The sequence below is a fragment of the Dioscorea cayenensis genome, chromosome 19, assembly GCF_009730915.1.
Source record: "Dioscorea cayenensis subsp. rotundata cultivar TDr96_F1 chromosome 19, TDr96_F1_v2_PseudoChromosome.rev07_lg8_w22 25.fasta, whole genome shotgun sequence".
In the NCBI taxonomy this organism is placed as follows: Eukaryota; Viridiplantae; Streptophyta; class Magnoliopsida; order Dioscoreales; family Dioscoreaceae; genus Dioscorea; species Dioscorea cayenensis.
The window spans coordinates 22040348-22045954 of NC_052489.1; positions in this window are offsets into that span (position 1 = coordinate 22040348).

Below are 5607 nucleotides of genomic sequence, written 5' to 3' on the forward strand. Positions count from 1 at the left end.
CATTGATTGTATTTTAAAATAAATTTACATATAAAGTTTTTACAAAAGTAGGTTATAAAATAATATTGGAGAAGAAAATTCAAACATTGTAATAATTGACAAAATATTGCATAAAAAACTATATTTGCATATTCCAGGAAGATAATCAAACCAAAAAAAAATCTTGAATTCATACTCACTCATAGCTTTTAATATTCTTCTTCTCTGCATTTAAATAGTACAAACAAAAAAAAAACTCAAATTTTACATCAAAATTCAAGCAAACATATGTAAATTTTTTAAAAAAAGGAAAATAGTGCTTCAACTCTTCTTCTTTAAAACCTAATATCTGTCTTAAAAAAAACAACAATATCAAATATTCAATCCAAATTCAATTTGGGAATGAGTTCTTCTTTTCTTTAGTCTCATACCTCTCATTAAAAAAAATTTAAATAAAAAATCAAAGGAAATTAATGAAAGAAATTATCACCATCTCTAATTCTCCCTAATCTTTTCCCTATTCTTACACTTATACCTTTTTAAAATAAATTTTCTGCTACTTTTTTCTAATCACTTGAGATATTTTTTCACATTTGTAAATAAAAAAATAGTTATCTTTAGATGCACCACATTGACATACTTACTCATGAGCGTAGATATGTTGGAAACTAAGATTTAGGAGTTGATTCTAGCTCCGGTTGATGCACTGATTCTAGCTTGAAGTCGACACAGCCTACAAGATCTTTTATGATGGTGACAATGTTGAAAGCGGAGAGAGTGGTCATGGCGAGGTAGGGGGCGATCAGAAGAACTCGGGGTTGGAGGAGAAGAGACATCAAATGTGTGGACACCATCGATGATGGCAAAGTCAACACACAGGGGTAGGATGATGTTCTAGTGTAGTTTCTTGCATTTGTTCTCATATTTAAGTTTTTATCCATGTCTATTTTTATTTGGAATTATGAATACTAGGATCACCATCATCACATGCATTAATTGCATTATCATGTAATAATAATAATCATATTAATAATAATAATAAAAAATAATAATAATAATAATAATAATAATAATAATAATAATAATAATAATAGAGTGGAAGAGATGCAATTGCATGTGCTTGATGAATATGTGATTGTTAAACTATTTGTTTGTAAAAAGTTATTTAAATATTCGTACAAAAATCTTATTAAATTTTAACATAATAAATAAAAAACTAACACTTTATTATAGCATCACGATGTTGATGGAAAGTTTAAGAAACAATGCAACTGTTATTACATATATAAGACAACTATTATGAGCATAGATCATGTGTTAGGTTATAAATTTATTGAATATCTATAATATGTTACTCTAGTTTGTAGGCATCTATTATAGATAACTTATACTAATATTTATACATTTACCAATTATGATAATAAAGTAACTTATGATCCAAATGAGCTTCATTGAAAGAACAATATGAGAGATTACCTTGGTCTCTCCAAGATTTATAGATTAAATCTCCTAATGGTTTAATAACTTGCTAAACCATTTTTTAGTTAATTCTGGTCCTGAAAATGCACTTCCTGTGTTTGCAGCTAAAGTTATATAGCTTTGGCTAAATTTTTAGGTATGTATGTAAGTATGTATGAGAGTATGTACCTTCTTAAGAGGTTATTTATTAAGTGTCAACCCCTATACTCTAGGTTAGGGTTAATTACGAGGTTTTGATTAATGAAGTCCTTGTAATGTACTAGTCAAAACCTACTCCTAGGTAGGATGACTTTGTGACATAGCTTGTCATATGTAGTATAGTGTTCTCTCCTTCTATAAAAGGAGACCCCTTGTAACCCTTAGGGGTATGAATGAAGAGAGAAGCTTTGAGTATATAGTTCTTGTGTTCTTGTTCTCATTATCCTCTCCATAACTCCCCAACCTTCTTTCCTTGCTTTCTTTGCTTCACTTTGATAACTCTCACAACCCCGTAGTTGTAAGAGTACCCCAACAACCTTTCCTCTGTGGTATCAGAGCTCGAAAGGTAAGGATATGGAGGGGTAAAAGCCTTCTAGGGCTTCTCTTCTCTAAAACCATGTAGTTTTAGTATGAAGTTTTTATTTCTCTTTACATATTTTAAGAATATATGCTTTTATTTTCACTTATCAAGAGCTTCATAAATTTTGGGCTTTATCATATAACATGACTCTTTTTAAGACAAGATGAGGTGTTGAGTATTTCTCTCTGAGGATAGGTAGTGTGTGGCCGCTTGAAGGGCAGGAACCTGTGTTAAGACAAGATGAGGTGTTGAGTATTATTGCATCTTAGCAACAAAAGTTTATTATTATTGCACAAGTAGCAATATTTACTTGCAAATAGTATTTATTTACAAGTAGTAATAGTAATTAGTAGCAAGAAGTATTATCAAAAGTAGCAAAAGTATTTATCCATTATCTTAGCAATAATTACTTTTAAGTAGTAATATTTCTTACCAAGTAGTATTTCTTTTAAAGTAGCAATACTTATTACTTAGTATTTTTATTTAGCAAAAATTACTATTAAAAGTAGTAATAATTATTATTAAATACTTTAGCAATACTTATTACTTTTATCAAAAAACTATTAGCATGATGTTTGGCAATACTAATCAATGTTTATTAATCTTGGTAATTATGCTTAAATCTTTTAGCAATAATTATTAGCAAAATGATTACCAATAATTATCCATATAATTCTTAGCAATACTTATCAATATTTATCACCCTTAGCAATAATGATTACACTCTTAACAATATTTATTATAAATACAATTAATAAAATTAACTATCAAAACAAAATATCTCTATGAACACAAAAGAACTAAGTATTTTAAAACTAGTAGATTTCATAGAAACAACTAATAATAAAATAGAACAACAATTTAAAATTCTAGAAGAAATTAGAATGCATTTAATGGAAAGAAATGCATTAGCAACTAATATATTAAAGCAAAACCATCAAAATATCTTAGCAATATTGAATAAATTAGATTATATCAAAACTGGATTAGAAACCAAATTACATGGCAAGTAACTCTTAAAACATTAGAAGTTAATAATAAAGAACTTAGTCATCTAAAAACTATGGTAGAAAAAATTAACAAAATACAAGTAGAATTAACTAAACATATAAAAAAAAGATAATAAGAGAATAAATATGTCAGGCTTAACCTTAGAAAAAGAAATAGAAATGTTAAATGCACACCTTGTTAAAGTAGAAAATGAACATTGGGAAAAAAGATATCTACAACACATGCCTAGAAAATCCATGGAAGTAAGAAGATTAAGAGGTTTAGCTCATAAACTTAGAAATCACTTAAAAAATTAGAGGAAATAAAAGGGAAATTGAATACAATAATTATATAAACAATATAGCACCATATGAGATAATGCCAAATGACTCTTCATGGGCTTAATATGCCAGGATATACTTCAAAGACAGAAATAGAATATATAGAAAGTAGCTTAAATATAGCCCTGAATGATCATTTTCAAAAATTACATATACAGAAAATGATGAAAAACGATCCATTATTAAAAGAATTAGCAAATCAAATTACTAAATTAAATTATAGATTAGAATATTTAAGAGATAGAAAGAATTAGAAAAAATAATGAAAATACATATTTATTTATAGTAGTTAATTAACTTCCAATAATGGATATTGTAGAAGAATTTCTTGGAAAAACTGAAATATTTTTGAAAAAACCTCTACCAATAATTATTAGACAAAATAATGTAATAATAATGATGTTAGCTGAGACAATCAAATTATTAAAACAAGTATCTAAAAAAACAAGAAATAATAATGATATAGAAGAAATTACAAAAAAGTTTACAAATCTAAGAGTAATTAAGAAAGGTAGATCTCCTTTTGTAACATGGTCAGAAGAAGAATTAAAAAAGAATCCAAGAATGAAAGTAGGATTTCCTGATATAATAAGGTATAAAAATTAAAAATGGAAGACTTAATTAAAAAAGTTATTTATTCTAAGAACTTTGAAGAAGCCTTTGACCTAATTTTAGGAAATAAATTAATAAGACTAGATTTTAAGGACTATAGTGTTAAACAGCAAGTGAAATATTATCATATCAAATTATTAGGAAAAATAATGAATAATTATGGGTTTGAAACTAGAGAAAAATATCTAGAAGAATTGGAAGAAATTAGGACTTTTTATGAATAAAAATGCCGTTAAAAATTGTTAGATCAGTAGATAATATGAGGAGGTTTAATTCATTTAATAAAGTTAGACATACCAAAACACTAGAAACAATCGGTACACCAAATGATCAAATTAAAAGAATTAAGGAGAAAAATCTAGAACTAGTACAAGGTGAACAATTATATAAACATGGTATTTTTTATTTCCACAAGGGAAGAGTTGTTGGGGCTCTCTCACAACTACGGGGTTGTGAGAGTTATCAAAGTGAAGCAAAGGAAGCAAGGAAAGAAAGTTGGGGAGTTATGGAGAGGATGATGAGAATAAGAACACAAGAGCTATATACTCAAAGCTTCTCTCTTCTCTTTCATTCATTTCCCCAAGTGTCACAAGGGGTCTCCTTTTATAAAAGGAGATAATACTATGCTACATGTGACAAGCTATGTTACAAAGTCATCCTACCTAGGAGAAAGTTTTGACTAGTACATTACAAGGGCTTCATTAATCAAAACCTAGTAACACTAACCTAGAGCATAGGGTTTGACACTTAATAAATAACCTCTTAACAAGGTACATACACTCATACATACTCACATACTTACCTTTATACATACATACTCTCATACATACCTTTATACATACATACTCTCATATATGTATGTACATACATACCCATCACCCACACACAAAAAATTCAATATTATGTGAAGGGCTTTTCCATATCCCTTTGAAAATACAGAAAAAGTATTGTAAGAATAAAACTAGAAAGATAACAAAAAAAATCATATAATTAGATTAAATTGAAAATGTAAATTATAATAATTAAAAAAAATAATTTGAATTTTGAAATGCTATGAATGCCCAATGGGAAGAAAAGGAAACTAAAATTTTTTATATATATATATATATATATATATATATATATATATTATAACCCATATATATAAATTGAATAAAAAAGAGATAGCAACTTTTAATAATTTATTTTTTAAAACAAAATTAACAAACATACACAAACTCTCTCTCTCTCTATCTCTAAAATACTAATTTTAAAATTAGTGTTTGTGTGGTATTATACTAACTTTCTCATATTTTTTATTGATTATTTATTTGATTTTTCTTTCATCTTTTTAAATAATTACCGCTTCAAATATACATTAAAGATAATCATGCATGAAATTAATAAATAAGGATTTAATTCTTTTTAAATATAAAAACTTCTTAAAAAGGAAATCCATTGCCACTCATATTTATAGTTTAGTCATTTGTTTTTGTTAAAATTACAAGTTTATTTATACATAATGTTAATTTCATTCCCTAATGTTCTTATTAATTGACACGTGGTGCACTCTTAACAAAAGGTGTGGTGTTCTAAAGGTTCATTCAATAAATCTCTAATTTTTCTTTCCTTTTTGTTAGAAAAATATATAGGTCTTTGCCATTGTCA